The sequence below is a fragment of the Perissodus microlepis genome, chromosome 7 (genome assembly GCF_051167445.1).
Source record: "Perissodus microlepis isolate ML-2025 ecotype Zambia chromosome 7, ASM5116744v1, whole genome shotgun sequence".
NCBI classification, from domain to species: Eukaryota; Metazoa; Chordata; class Actinopteri; order Cichliformes; family Cichlidae; genus Perissodus; species Perissodus microlepis.
In genome coordinates, this window is record NC_140467.1 from 64,746,310 (window position 1) to 64,762,165 (window position 15,856).

A 15,856-nucleotide genomic window follows, 5' to 3' on the forward strand; every position below is an offset into this window, starting at 1 on the left:
TTTTATTTTGTTGATAGTTTTTGTTTGAGTATGTTTTGTTTTAATTTAATTTTAATTTATTTAATTTATTTTGTTTTTTTATTGTTTTTATTTTTTAGTTTCTTGTTTTTTATTTGTTTGTTTTCATTTGTTCTTATTTAATGTCATGTTTATTTTGTTTATAGGTTTCGTTTTGTTTCTTTTTTTTTTCTTTTTCATTTATTGTTTTAACTGGTAGCAGGCTGCAGTGCTTCCTGTCCGCTCAGGTGTGACATCACTGATGGTTATTCTCTGTTCCCTCAATCAGAATCAGTCTCTCTGTGTGTTTCTGTGAAAGTGGCCACAGCAAGAAGGCCAGATCTACCACCAGTATATATAATAAAGTGAGAGCAGTGTGTTTTGAAAGGAGAGCTTATATTTATTAATGCGGTGAATGCGGAGGTGAAGCCAGAAGAGGGTGGCGATGAGACACAGTGAGGAGCAGGAGGAAGGTGTAGGAACTGAGCAGAGGGGCAGGAAGGCGAGCAGGAGCAGCAGGTTGAGGAGGACGGAGATCAAGAAGATGAAGGACACAGTGGAGTGGAGCATGAAGTCCTCGTGGGAAGTTCTGTGTGGAGCTGCAGGTGGACACAAGTCAGGAAGATCATTGGAGTCACATTACTTTAAATCACACAGGTGGCCTCGGTTTCTATTAATCATTTATTATTGATTATTTATTCTGTGAATTCAAATTTCAGTTTTCCATTTTAAGCAGAAGGTGAAGCAGCGAACGGTGGATGGTGACTCAGAGTGGTTCTCACAGCTGCTCGATGACCCCACAGTTTCCTGAAACGGACATAAGTCACACCTGTAATCGCTCTGTGTCACCTGTCTGTGACACCTGTCAGTGTGCTGGTGTGGATGTGGACCTTGCAGCTGCAGGTTTTCAGATCCTTTCGAACCTTCCAGAGAGACTATGCTCTTCCTTCTTTGTTCTGACAAAGTTCTGAGAAAGTTTGGTAAAGTTTCAGATTTTCAGAGCTTCAGTGGGTGTTAAAAAACATTCACGGTGTTTCCTTTCTGCTCTTGGTGAAGCGTGAGAAAATGCTTCCCCTCAGAGATCTGGCAGGACAAGCAGCACAGTTTATGACGAACTTGTTCACGAGTTCAGAGCAGTGATGCTGATGTGACACGAGGGTAACGTACGAACTCAGGGGGTCAGAGAGCAGACGGACAGACGAGTGATCCACGTTGTGACCAGGATGTTTCTGTCAGGATGAAAAATTAAACAACTGAAAGCTTCACTGCCAGCCGGAAAGACTTTAGTATGACAGGTGAAAATTGATCTGACGGGTTTCCACTGAAGGCGTTTTCTGGGAGCACTGGGATGTTGTTGTTCTGCAGGAAAACACAGGGCAATTTGTAAATCAGAGCCAGAAGTGTTGTTTTAAATAAATAAATGTTAATAACGTGAGGTCCAGTGGGAGCTTTGGCTTTAACATCACTTGGTTTTCAGAGGAACAAACATTCATGTGTGTGTACAGATTTGATTTTGCTGACTGAGCTGCTCTGATGCCAGGTCAGAGACAGACTCTCCAACAAGATGTTCAGAGCGTATGAAGGTGAGGAGGTTCAAGCGGCATCAGTAAACACCAGGTTTAAAATCAGATTTATATTATCGAGATCCCACAAAAAAATGCCAGCTCATAGTAGGGTTAAAGACAACGAAATACTAGATAAATATGAGATTTAAAGACGTGGGTCAAAATAGCTAAATACCAGGTAGATATGAGATCAGTAGTCGGTATAAAACAGTTACATAATTAAAGTGGGGTGAATTTCAGCAGTTAAAAGCAGCTTAAATAATAGATAAGCATGAGTGAGTGTGCTTTGCGTGTAGATGTCTGATGGCTGCAGCAAACCTTTCTGCTGAAGCTCAGATCTCTGTGGAGGGACGAAACATCCACACTGAACCTGGAGACAAAACTCAGGCTGTGAAAACCACAAAACATCCAACGATAAGATGAGCTGTTACTGCTGATCTGTGTAAATGTTACGGCCTCAACATTACTGGTGGTGCATGCATTACATGTTGGTTAAATGATGATGGATGAACGATGGCTGATAGATGATGAGTGGATGGTTGATACAGCAGGATGGAGGATTGATGGGTGGATGGGTGGTTGATTATTTTAAAGTTGAATGAAGTGTCGGATGAATGAACCAGAAATGCTGAAGTAAATTACAACAAATTACTGGACTATGGGATACTTCAAGCCAGAAGAGCCACTGCACTATGTTGGAGGAGCATGGCTGGGACTCCATGGGACTCTGGATGAAGGAGTGCAGATTTTCTAAGCCTGGAAACGCTAACGTACATTGACGAGAGCAAACAACAAGACTTTATGAATATCTGGAAGCCACACATGAATATCATAGGGAGTGGGGGCGGAGGTTATTCATGGGAAAAAAGGGGCAAGAGGAATCTTGTCTCTATGACTATTTTTGTTTTGTTCGTTTTTAGTGTCACTATGAGAGCTGTGTTCATTTCTACACTGGATCAGGATTCATGCAGGTTTGAAGTGTGGGTGTGTGGATGTGTGGAGTTTAAATGTCTGTTTGCATTGTATAAAATAAAATGTCAATAAAAATACAAAAAAAATCAGCTCTGAACTGTTTGCTTTTTATCTTTTGAGTTGTCTTGATTTTCAATTCAATTAAATTCAAAATTTATTTGTATAGTACATTTAAAAACAGCAGAGTCGACCAAAGTGCTTCACAATCGGTTAAAAACAAGAGAAAAAAATAGAGAAACAAATACAGGTAAATAAGAAGACAGTAAATTAACAATAAAAACATAAAACAGGCCTGATGGTACTCATACTGAACTCGAATTAAAAGCCAAAGTCAAAAAGAGTTTTAAGACGCGATTTAAAAGACTGAATAGACTCTGAAGTACGAATCTCGTCTGGCAGATTATTCCAGAGTCTGGGTGCTGCTACTGCGAAGGCCCATCTCCTCTGTGCTTCAGTCGAGACCTCGGTTGTGCTAAGAGCATCTCAGTGCTCTTTGGGGTCGTACATGTTGAGGAGTTCGTTTAAATAACAGGGCGCCATATTATTTAACTTTAAAAGTAGGTAAAATAATCTTAAAATCAATACGATATTTTACAGGGAGCCAGTGTAAGTTTGCTAAAACTGGAGTGATGTTCATACAGTCTAACACCTGTTAAAAGACGTGCAGCAGCATTTTGGACTAACTGCAAGCGATGGAGAGATGAGTGTTGGAGGCCCAAATAGAGAGAACTGCAGTAGTCCAGTCTAGAGGTGATGAAGGCTTGAATAAGTGTGTCTAGGTCTCTTGGAGGAAGATGAGGCTTCGCTTTGGCAATTTCACGTAAGTGATAAAAACTTGTTTTCACAACTGTGGACACTTGCTTCTCTAATTTAAAGGAGACATCTAAAAACACTCTGAGATTCCTTACAGCGTGAGAAAGATGAGAAGCAAGAGGACCGAGGGTATCAGCTAACTTGTTCAAAGGGGCATGAGTTCCAAAAACCATAACTTCAGTCTTATTTTCATTTAGTGTAAGAAAATTCTGTGTTAACCAGTCTTTAACATCATGTAAACAGTTAAGCAAAGGCTGCAGTGGGACAGAGACGTCCAGTTTCAAGGGGAAGTAAATTTGGATGTCATCAGCAAAACAATGAAAGGGGATGTTGTATCTCCTAAAAATAGATCCCAAAGGTTGGACCCAAAACAGACCCCTGTGGCACACCACAACACATCGGGGCAGAGGAAGAGGAGTATTGCCCAATTTAAAAGAAAAAGGCCTCTCTGATGAATATGATTTAAACCATGATAAAACCGTGCCTTTTAGACCAGCGGTCCCCAACCCCCGGGCCTCGGCCCGGTACCGGTCCGTGAGTTATTTGGTACCGGGCCGCGAGAGTTGAGGCTCAGGTGTGAAATGTATGGTTTTCAGGGTTTTTATCGGTTTTCAGCGTTATTTTCTTATCGTTTTGATCGTTAACTCGGTTTTCCTGGGTCTTTTCACGTGTGTTATGAATAAATCTTCTTTTGTTCGGTACCGGTACTAGTTTTATTTTGTTGTATTTATCCGCGACACCTTAAAGGCCGGTCCGTGAAAATATTGTCGGGCATAAACCGGTCCGTGGCGCAAAAAAGGTTGGGGACCGCTGCTTTAGACCAACAACGTGTTGAAGTCTCGATAAAAGAATGTTGTGATCAACTGTGTCAAAGGCGGCAGTCAAATCTAAAAGCACTTCACACATGCCATGAGTGTCTGAAAAGGTCTGTAGTTGCTTGAAAACAACTTTTTCCAAAGATCTGGACATAAAACACAGTTTAGAAATTGGCCTGAAGTTAGAAAGAACATTTGGATCCAGATTTTTCTAATGGGTTGCACAACAGCACGTTTGAAAACAGCTGGTACACAACCTGATGACAATGAGGTATCTAATAAAAATACAATACTAGGCCCAATGACATGAAAAGCTTCTTTAAGGAGGCGAGAAGGAAGAATATCTTGTGGGGAATTAGACGGTCTTAAGTGATCAATTACTTCCTTCAAGGCAGAAAAGGTCAAAGCCTCAAACTGCTGAAAAACAGCCGAGCATTTACAAGGTGGATCTGGGTCTAACACCGCCTGTGGATGCAGAGTTCGTAAGGTTGGGATTTTTTCAATGAAGTGATTCATAAAGTTTTCACAAAGTGCAAAGGAAGCCTCCATAGGAACAGTGGCACACAGGTTAATCACAGAATTAAAAATATTGAAAACAACTCGAGGCTTAGAAATTACACCGGATGGGAAAGCAGATTTTACAGTTTTCTGCTATTTCGCTAAGCAGTCACGCAGGACGCCCAAAGACACCTGGAGCTTGTCTTTTTTCCATTTTCTCTCCACACACCAACATTCGAGAGCGCGGCTGGTTTCATTCAGCCAAGGTTGGCGTGAAGATTCGGTGGGTTTAGTCCTTAGTGGAGCAACAGAGTCAAGGATGCTGGAGCATGTTGAGTTAAAAAGGTTAGCTAGCTCATTAGCTGATAGTTTCGCACCGGGGTTGGCATCATAGAGGACCAAGTTAATAAAAGCGGAGGAAAAGTAGGCAGCAGTCACTGAATTTATCGTGCACATCTGACGCACAGGTCGCTCGCTGTCCACGTTACGCACTGTGACATTAAACATAACTGGGAAATGATCCGATATCCCACAGTCCACATCCAGACCATATGAAAGCACCAGATCGAGTGTATGACCTTTTTCTTGAGTTGGATCACTCACCGACTGAGTGAGATTAAAAGTGTCAATAAGGGCAAGGAAGTCTTTTACTAGTGGTCCAGTCTCACAGCATACATGGATGTTAAAATCACCAGCAATTAAAACACAGTCATATCCTAACATAAGATTCCCCAGTAAGTCAGCAAAATCGAGATTAAAATCCTTAACGCATTTCAGTGGACGATTAACCACCGCGCAGACAGCTGATGGAGCGCAGTTCAGTTCCAAAAGCTGCACCTCAAAGCTGGCATATGAAACAGGTGGCAGTAGCCAACAGCAAAAATCGTTTTTAAATACTGAAGCTGGCCCTCCACCTCTGAAAAATGAACGATCGGGGGGAAGGAGTTCAGAGAAAGAAGAAAACTCACCGGGTCAAATTTTCCATCAGGAATATAAAATCCAGTCCCAACGAGATAAAAAAGTCGTTTAGGATGAAAGTCTTGTTTGACGGTGACCTGGTGTTTAGCAGGCCCATCCGAAGCGTGATTAAAGTGTTGCTAACAGGAGCACGTCCCAGCGGACGAAGGTTACTGAGATTCACGCCACCTCTGTAGGACTGCACCCATCGCCAGACAGGTGAAGGCTTCGCCGGCAGGACCGAGGGAGCAGGAGGTCCAACAGACCGGATCCAGCAATGGCAGCTGAATCTGTAACTGGACTGGTCCCAGAGAGGACGAAAAGATAGTAGCACATCTGTAAGAGTACAAGGTTTCTTTACTCCATGTGATTTCAGGAAAGCCTTGAAGCGTACCAGGGTGCCACCTCGTTTTCCCCGTCTTCTAGAGCGCTTCCTGCGAAGAAGGGTAAATGAAAGCAATGTAGGCAGTCAGGTAGGTAAGATTTTCTGGCTTGCTTTCCAAATCAAGCATTCGGGGTTTTAGTGGCCGAAGGTTCAGAAGAGTTTGGCGATCATAGCCGAGTAAAGCCGAGCCATCAGGGCAACATAGAAAAAGATAGGCAACAACCAGCAGACACAACCCAAAGAGACGGCTTGCCGTGCACGCTGGCACCATGTTGGGGATTTTTAATCTGTTTGATGCTTTTTTCCAAGACAAGGAAACAATTCAAATTTCCAGTTACCCTCCACAGTGACTCCACTTCTGTTATTAATTCTGCTGATAAGGAACTGTTCAGATTTGAAGCTTTGCAGGAAACTCGTTTCATCAGGGATTTCTGAGCCTTTGATGAAACGAGCTGGGGGTTACCTGCAGAGCGAAACAAATAGAGCTCGAAAATGTGACGTCAAAACCACAAAGGATTGTAGGTATGAGTGGCAAGAGGTACTAGTGCACGCAGGCTTTCACAAAAAAAAGTCACACAGTGACAAAAAGAAACACAAAAATGTCAAGAAGCTGTTGTATTAACTGCAATAGCCGGTGGCATGACAGCCACGGGAAGCCGACGGGTAAAGAGATCGGTTGTTATCGGATTCTGTCGTGGAAGAGAAATTGTTCAGCCATGTTTCCGAAGTAACAAAGAGCCACGGATGGCCTGGATTGCAGCCATTCAAAGAGCAAATATAACGTCCCAGAACTCTCCAGCTCACAGGTTAGTCTGCTCCAAGCATTCCCACAAAGCTCAGTCTGCTGTTGTAGTTAATACGTCATTTATCACAACATAATTGTTGATGTAGGTTACAAATAAGTCTTATATTGATTTGAATTGAATTCGTTGCGCTATGCTGCTTTGTTCGCGGTGGCTTTGCGGGCTAATGTTTGTTGTGTTTTGTAGGAAAACCGGCCTACAAAATGCTGGGATGTGATCCAGACTGGGCCCCTCTATCAGCCTGGGTCAGACCGAGTGTAAAGCTGCTACCACAGCGAGATTTGATTGGTTAAGAGCAGTGTAGGGACTAACGCGTTATTAGTACCGCATTACAGTAACGCATTACAGTAACTACGTTATTATTGTGGTAACGAGCACTGTAACTAGTTATTATGCCAAAATCTGGGATTCAGATCGGCTCGTTATTCGTTACTTCGTGTGGTGGCTATCGCGGAGCTTCCACAGATTCAGTAACATTAGCAAGTGGTGGAGGCCAGCAGGTGGATGAAGGAAAGGGGAGGCAGGAGCAGAGACCGGAGGCGGCCGCCGGTGAACTGAACTTCAGGTAAGAAGTTATGACCTGCAGTCTATCAGGGTCAGATATGAACCAAGTTTAGGTGGAGTTTATTTTCGTTGTGCTGACTTTTTCGTACTGGGTGCTAGCTAGCATGACGGAGTTTCTATACAGCTGGGTGGGTGCTATGATGTTACTGATAGTGAACTTTATTTTATTCATAAGGTTAGTTAGTAGAGTTTCCAACCGTCCCCTAAAAAACGTAATCATCTCATATTCAGAGAAAATATTACACGTTTCGTGTTGAGGTGAGAAGGAACAGTTTGTCCCGTAATTCAGCTACAATGAAAAAGACACAAAGCTGGAGTTATTCTGTGTCTTTGCTGCACAGCTGCCTCTTCTCCTCTCATTCTCTCCCCTCCCTCTCCTGTTTCTACTTCAATTATGAAACTGATCAATGATCAGCTGATCGTCTCTCGTTTGTTTATCGTCCACTTTGCGCCAGAAAGAGGAAACCAGTGGATGTCGCGCTAAACAACAGCAGCACGTTTAAGCTTGATCAGCTGTTGTTAGAATGTATTTAATATTAATTTCTAGTATCAGCTGATGTTTGCTGGAGCCACAGCTGTAAAGCTGCTGGTCATGATGTGGGTTTGGATATGTGGTGAGAGGGAAACATGAAGATGAAACCAGGAGATGTCCTTACTGAACCATCAGAGCTGAACAGGTGATGGAGAAACAGGTTTACCTTTTAGGTGACAGGAATGAGTTGAAGTTATGAACTGTTTCTGAGAGACAAATAACACCAGGATCCTTTTCTAAGTAGCTGACAGCTGGTAACTGTGCAGGGGCGGGTCTAGCAAAGTGTTGCCAGGGGGGCAGGTAGGCCATTAACAGGGAGAGGGGGGCACAAAGACATACTTTTCTTTCTTATCCTCATTTAAAATGTCTCACTGTTATTAAATAATTATCTGAATCTTATAACAAACGATTGATAGATTGATGCATATATACCATCAGAACAGTGTACATCACTGTCACAGTATTGTTTGTTTTCATTCAAAGGCTTTATGATATTTGCTATAATGGCGGGCCGGTCTCTAGTCAAAATGCCCGGGACGATTTTTTGTCCCAGTCCAGCCCTGTAAGCAGCTCATCTGCAGTCTGGTGTTTCCTACATCTTCCTATTCAGAAGGCAGAATTTCCAAGTTCTGAGTACAATCGAAAGCATCACAACTGCAGTTTTTGTGTTGGATGGAAAAAGCGCACATGACGCTGTGACGTAGGCTAGAATCATGGCGGCGGTCAGCGACGGTCCAGGCGTGGGATTTCTCTCATGGAAATATGCACATTATCTTTTCCTTTCTGTTGGTAGGTGGCACAGTGCACTGTGGCAGGATAGTGCTAACATGTAAGCAAGCTAGACGACCGGCAGTCTGGCTGGTATCCAGTTAGGGAAGCAACACATTAACAAGAGAATTCTGAGTAAAACCAAAGTTACTTTCCCTAGTAACTAGTTACTTTGAAAGTAACGAGTAACTTGAAGTAACTGAGTTACTTTTGATAGAAGTAACTAGTAATGTAACTAAGTTAATAATTGAAAGTAACTTACCCAACACTGGTTAAGAGAGAGAGAGCGATATCAAAACAGCCATGAAAAGTCCCACATATATGTGCTCAAGTGTTGTATTGAAGCAATCAAGTGATGAATAACTGTTTTCCAGTATGTTGTTTTGAAAAAATTTTTTTTGGATTGTTGATTTGTTTTTCACCGAAGCAGCTAATAAAGCACAATGGAATACAAGTTTGCCTCTTTCTTGTAAGATTCTAGACTTGTAGTCAAGGCCGCTTAAACCAAGACCAAGACAATACCAAGACCAGAGGGTATCGAGACCAGGACAGACCGAGTCAAGACCAAGACCGAGACAAAAACGTCTTTAAACTGCAGCCAGATGCTGCTTCGTTTACGGGTCTCAGGCATATTTATGTGTTCTTGCTCTCGCACAGCTGTCCACTGTCTCACTCACTGAGAGGACAGACGCACGCTCCACTTGACTGTCGCGTCCATCACCCTCTCTGCTTTTCACATAATGATATTATCCTATATCCTCGCATGTGATTGGCCACAATATGGCGGGATTGGAGCATAGCTGAGCCACTGTGTGAGAGCTGAGCAGCCAAAGGAAATTAAGTGAGGAGCGGCTCTCGCTCAGTGGGAGTCGACTCTGATTCACTACAAAGCGCTCTGTAAGCACGGCTCTGTAAGCACGGCTCTGTAAGCACGGCTCTTAGAGCTGACGCTTTTGAAATGACACATTATTGAACGTTACGTTGTGTGTCATGGATACTGTTGACTCCAAATCTCCCGACCACTATGTTGATCTGAGACAGCAAGACTGAGACAGCGAGACCAAGACAAGACCGAGACCACGTAAAAGTGGTCTCGAGACATCCAACTCTATAAGATTCTATAACAGAATGAAACAATAATGCCAGTAATAAATAAAGACAATAAATTGAATGACTTACCAAACACTTATTTTATTTCTATTAGATCTGAAAATGTTGTGTAACACTACAACCTGAAACGACAAACAGATGCGTTGGCCTGTAACAGCAGCTGTGAGATGGAATCGTCCAAATCACCAAAGTAAACTGCACCTGGGCTTGTTGCAGGATCTGAAGTTACTAAACATGTTGTGAGTGTACGCACTCACACTTAGGACCATATAATAATAAATATGTGCATGATGAAGGTTGTGCAGCACGCTAACGTCCTTACTCCACTCTGTATGCTCGTGTGGGTCTGACTTTCACTCCTTTGATTTTTTTCCTCGTACCTTTTTTTTGCCTTTTCGTCACGTCTGTCTTCGTGCGGAGCTGCCGAGTTCTCCGCCGTTTTGTACAGAACTGTTTGTGGGGCAAATAAAATGCAAGTAGGGATTAAAACCGCAGAATTAATGATTACCGGTGCTGGAAATGCTAGCGCTTGATGCAGTGTTTTGACACAACATACTGTTAACAAACACAGAGGCTTGAACACACATTAAATTCACATCCATCTGTTTCACTTTAAACATTTAAACATTTACGTGACATAAAGACATTAAAACTCACGTTAAAGTCACAGCAGAGCTTCTGTTAATTCTTTAGCTTCCAGCCGGAGGCGCTGCTGCAGCAAACACAAAGTTGAACAGTGCTTCACCCCAGGGGAAAATGGCAATCGAGTAATGACCAAATACACAGCAGGTTTAATAATCTGTATAAGAAAAAAGATAAATATTAGATACACATCAGGTTTAAAAACCAAGTGAAAAAAGATTAAGGTTTGTTTTTTTTAGTTGCTGATTAGAGATCAGATGAACACCAGCTAAATATCAGGTACATATGAGGTTAACACAGATAAAAGGTAAACTGGTAAATCCTCCCCTGGGTCCTGATCCCCTCCGACTCTAACGACACCATGAATGCTAACATGAACATCGTGAATTAGTAAGAGCTAAAGCCAGGACGGAGACCAGACAGCCATCAGGGAGGTGAGCTCAGAGAGGCTCGCTTTGTCACATGTGAGAATGTTCCGATGTGGCATCTACCAAACAACCATTTTATTTATTGTTTATTTTAGCATTTTGCTCATGCTACATGTTGGCGATCACGAAACGAAACAGGTGGTTTGTTCCTATGTTCAGACCCACATTCTGGCTTCAGTGAAAAGATGCGTGCCCCATCGTTAATTAGAGAGATGTCGTAGTTACAGTACAAAGAATATCATCCCTTTAGTGTTTTGTGCTTATATTTATTTACTGCTGCTGTAAGGATCAGCGTTGCAAAGGCCCGTGGGGCTGCTATTATTCATTCCTGTTGTGTTGACAATGTGATTCTCGGGGAGGCGTGATGTGGTTTCACTGTTTCACCGGTGCACCATGAGCTCCGTGCTCATGCTCAGCTTTGTTGTTCGATTGTTAATAAAAGCTGCCTTCCTGTAACTGTGCGGTGTATAGGGCACGGAAATGTGCCATGTTCTGTGGAAATGTGGTTTGAGGAGGCTTGTCCCGATCCAGGTTTTAATTTGGACCCGAAACAGGAAGCACTTTGTGATGTCACGAACACGAGTTACGTACAGCATCAGCAGCTGGCGGAGGGAAGCAAAGGCTCGGTCAGGGACGTACCCGATGGTGTTGAGGGCGAGACTGAGAGCCCGCAGCTCTGTCAGAGTGCTCAGAGTACTGACGGGAACCTCCGTCAGGATGTTTTCATCCAACCACAGGTGACGCAGCGACCACAGGCCTCTGAAGGAGGTGACTGCAGATGGGACAGGAATTAGCATCCAGGCAGCTGGCAGGGAAAAGCAAACATTTGTGAGCTGCATGAAAGGTTGAAGAAGGGAACACAAAGTCTACTGCGCTTTCTTATTTAAAAATAAAATCTAAAAATAAATCAGTGGTAAATGGACTGGTTCTCATTTACCACTTTTCTGCTCTTCTGAGCACTCAAAGCGCTTTACACAACTTGTGCATTCACCCATTCACACAAGCACATTTTCATAGTGCTTTCTAAATAACATTCACACTCCACTGGATGCATCAGAGAGCAATTTGGGGTTAGTATCTTGCCCAAAGATATGTGGCATGCAGACTAGGGGAAGCCAGGAATCAAACCACCAACCTTGCAATCAGTAGATGGCCATTATTACTTTGATCCCAGCAGAATGATGGACTCAAAGGTAAAACTGGTGGAGTATTAGAGCATGCGTAACACACACACTGGTTGTTCTGTGGTGAATGACATCTGTCCATACAGTTAGGTGTAAATACCTCAGAAATAATCCCAACACGAAGCAGATGTGACTGAAATGTAGCTTTGACAGTCACAGCACGTCAGACAGCTGCAGCCCGCTTGCAGGGTTGGGGTCCTCTGCAGGAGGAAGGAGGCTTGCTCAGCCAGGTTATCAGCAGTAATCTGGAGTATTGCTTCTGATTCAGTTTAAACGAGTTCCTCTTCATCAGCCACAGAGGCTCGTCACTGCACTCAGAGGGTCAGGGTCGACCTTTCTGTCCCAGCCAATGACTGTAGAAAACATGGACGACGCGACAGCACCCCAGAAATGAAGCCAAAACGTCTCTATCGCCCCCTGGTGTCTGTCTGCAGTATAGGTCATAAACCCTGCCTCCTCCATGTTAGCGGATGGGACTGGGGTCAGACTAAAATAAATTAATTCTCCTCAGATAATTTTTTTCAAGGGATGCAATCTGCCAATTTAAGTAGTTCTTATCACATTGATTTGGGTTCAAGGGGTCACTTTTCTCATAAATCTATTATAATTATTAACTAGATCCTTAAAAATTGGGGTGAAACGTCATGATGACAGCTTTGATTGACAGCTGCAGTTACGGAGAAACTTGCGCTTCTTGCGTAGAGCAGGCGTATTCGGGAGAGAAGCCAAGAGAGGAAGCTAACATCAAAATATCGACTGTGTTTGAAAATATCAAGATGAGTTGTTCAGCAGTAAACTGTACTAACTAGTGATGGGCAGATGAAGCTTCATGAAGCACTGAAGCTTTTCATCCAGTTGGTTCCCCCCAGCGCAAAGCGTCTTGAAGCTTCATTTGCTCTAGTAGGACACCTACTGGACGTAAAAATATTAGTTGGCATGAATTTGAAGAGTGTGGCCTTTTGCACACAGCCTGTAAATGTCAACAACAAAAGGAGTGTGTAAAACATGTATATTGTAGTGATGCAGTATACGGTGTATATTTATGCTGGCAGTATGGAAAATGATCATTTGGAAATGCTTAAAATGGAAACGATCATTTACTGAGTCCTGGCTGCATGCCAAATATCCTTGGGCAGATACTAACCCCATGTTGGCCTTCTGGTGGTGGTCAGAGGGCCCGGTGGCGCCAGCGTCCGGCAGCCTCGCCTCTGTCAGTGCGCCCCAGCGTGGCTGTGGCTACAATGTAGCTTCATCACCAGTGTGTGAATGTGTGTGTGAATGGGTGGATGACTGAGTGTAGTGTAAAGCGCTTTGGGGTCCTTAGGGACTGAATAGAGCGCTATACAAATGCTTTCTTTTAATAATTTAGCTCTGAGTTCTGAGGACCTGCTTCAATCTGCAGTGTTTAATTCATGATGACAGGAAAGAATCTTTGATGAGATAAATATGAAATGAATTGAAATCAAATGAAATAAACATAAACATGAAAAAAAATGAAATGCAATAAATATAAAAAGAAATGAAATAAAATGAGATTCATATGAAATTGAATGAAATACAATTAGATAAATAATATCTAAATTATATAATATAAATATGAAATTGATTTTAAAATGAGATGATGATGAGATAGCCGTTATTTGTCAGTTGCAGTCGCCCACAACCGAGAAGACAGACCTTGCCAACCGTACATACAATACACAAACATCGCATTGGGGAGACATGTCAGGGTAGGTAGCAAAAGGAAAAGCAGAGAAATGTGTAACACAAAAGGGTAAAAAAGCACAGATATCATCACACCATAACACAATAAAACACAGACAAGCAACATGGGAGAATATTCTAGTGTGTACTAAATAATAAAATGAATAAATAAATATTTTTATATCAAATAAGATCGTGGCTCAAGAGTTGGGAGTTCGTCTTGTAATCGGAAGGTTGCCGGTTCGAGCCCCGGCTTGGACAGTCTCGGTCGTTGTGTCCTTGGATGAGACACTTCACCCGTTGCCTACTGGTGGTGGTCAGAGGGCCCGGTGGCGCCAGTGTCCGGCAGCCTCGCCTCTGTCAGTGCGCCCCAGGGCAGCTGTGGCTACGATGTAGCTGCCATCACCAGTGTGTGGATGTGTGGATGACTGAGTGTAGTGTAAAGCGCTTTGGGGTCCTTAGGGACTAGTAAAGTGCTATACAAATACAGGCCATTTACCATTTACCATAAATATGAAATAATTTGAAATACAATGAGATAAATATAAACTAAAATGAAAAAAATTAGAAAAATATAAAATGAAATAGAATTATATAAATCTGAAATAATTAAAAATACAGTGAGTTAAATAGAAAATAAAATGAGATAAATATCAAATGATTTGAAATTAAATGAAATAAAAATGAAATAAAATGAAATTAGATAAATATAAAATCAAATGAGATAAATATGAAATAATTCGACCTCCACCCAGGTGACGCCCGGCGGCTGCCAGTCTTCAAACCTGCAGGGGGGAGGACAGGCGCTCCAAGCCCAGCCACCTCCAGGAGGTGAGTGTCAGGTGGAGCAGGAGCTTCATTCCCACTGAGGAGAAGGAGGAGGACAAGGAGCTGCTGAGGAACCCCGAGCTGCTTAGTGCAACTCACAGAAGGAGGGAGGGGGCTTTAGTGTGAGCCATACCCCCTGCTGGGTGCTAGTTGGAGGTGTTTGTGGGTCAGGTTCTCATGTCTGAAACACATGCTCCTCCTCCTCATCTTCATCTCCTGCAGGAAGTCTCCGGGCGGAGCTGAGCTGGGTGGAGCTGACCCACACCTGAGCAGCTTGTCTGGGAAGGTTCTCAGTCATCCAGGTCATTGTAGTCTAAGGAGCTTGGAAAGAAAAGCGTCTGGACTTCTTTAAGTTGCTTGAAGATGCCGCAGACACTCTCAGCTTCCTCTCCTGTTTCATCAGGCGAGCAGCGCCCCCTGCTGGCAGACGTTTCAGTTACACCTGTGATCACAAAGTCAGGGTGGGTGGTGCTTCTGACTGCAGGTCTGACCGTTAACCTGTTCAGGTCCTCGGGTAGATTTGATTCAGCCCTGCAGGGATCTGCAGAGGAAACCGAAGAGGAAGATTACAGACTGTATATCAGACGATGGTAGGATGACAGAGCTCTCTGAGCCTCACCTGGTCTCACCTGGACCTCCTCGACGAGCGTGTCCTTCCTGTTTCTCCACCTTCACAGCTCGCTGTCATAAATCTCGCCCTCTCCGTCCTTCACCGTGGGGCAAGTCTCTGTTCAGGAAACGCCGTTTTCCTCTGCAATCAGACACTTCCTCAGCCAATCAGAGAGGACCTTGGCTGCGGGCCCAGACCCTGACCTTTGACCTCTGTGAGGACAGATGGATGAGTTAGCACTGTGCCAGCCCTGCAGGTTCAGACGTGGTCACGCAGGCACTGGATCCTGTTTTCATCGACTCACGGACGTCAGCAGGAAGCACAAAAGATTTCACGCCAGCACCACGCTTCAGAAAGGCAAACCCTAACTCTTCTTTATGTAATCAGAGGATGGATGGATGTGGTCAGCAGCAACACTCAGACACGTTGTGGCCCTCATTCTGATGCTCAGTGGGAACTTCAGCAGCTCGTCTTCATCACGCCTCCAAGACTAAAGGCACCGAGCTGCTGCCAAGCGATTAGCTGATCAAGCTAAGGTACAGACAGGGTCTCAGGAAGACGATATGTGACTGTCAAAATAAAACAGGAAGTGACACTGCCTCTGTCACAGATTACAGAATAGGGTGGTAAAAATGTAATCAGATTACTGTGTGAAGCAGGAGGCTCATCATCTCACTGTGA

General features: G+C 43.5%; 2 long non-coding RNA genes across 4 annotated transcripts; one reads left to right on the forward strand and one right to left on the reverse strand.

The window, feature by feature from the left end:
• Positions 1 to 38: 38 nt before the first annotated feature.
• On the forward strand, positions 39 to 2,623 carry LOC146384667 (uncharacterized). Its single transcript, XR_014800907.1, has 2 exons — positions 39 to 654; positions 734 to 2,623. It is a non-coding gene; the product is annotated as an uncharacterized LOC146384667 (long non-coding RNA).
• LOC146384668 (uncharacterized) lies at positions 660 to 15,850 on the reverse strand. Of its 3 annotated transcripts, none has more exons than XR_014800905.1 (6): positions 15,195 to 15,850; positions 14,483 to 15,106; positions 11,489 to 11,654; positions 10,437 to 10,578; positions 10,160 to 10,229; positions 660 to 1,932 (listed from the first exon to the last, which is right to left on the reverse strand). It is a non-coding gene; the product is annotated as an uncharacterized LOC146384668 (long non-coding RNA). The 3 variants fall into 3 exon arrangements; XR_014800904.1 differs by having other exon boundaries at positions 15,185 to 15,849; XR_014800906.1 differs by lacking the exons at positions 14,483 to 15,106; positions 15,195 to 15,850 and adding an exon at positions 12,134 to 13,127.
• Between the last annotated feature and the right edge of the window lie 6 nt (positions 15,851 to 15,856).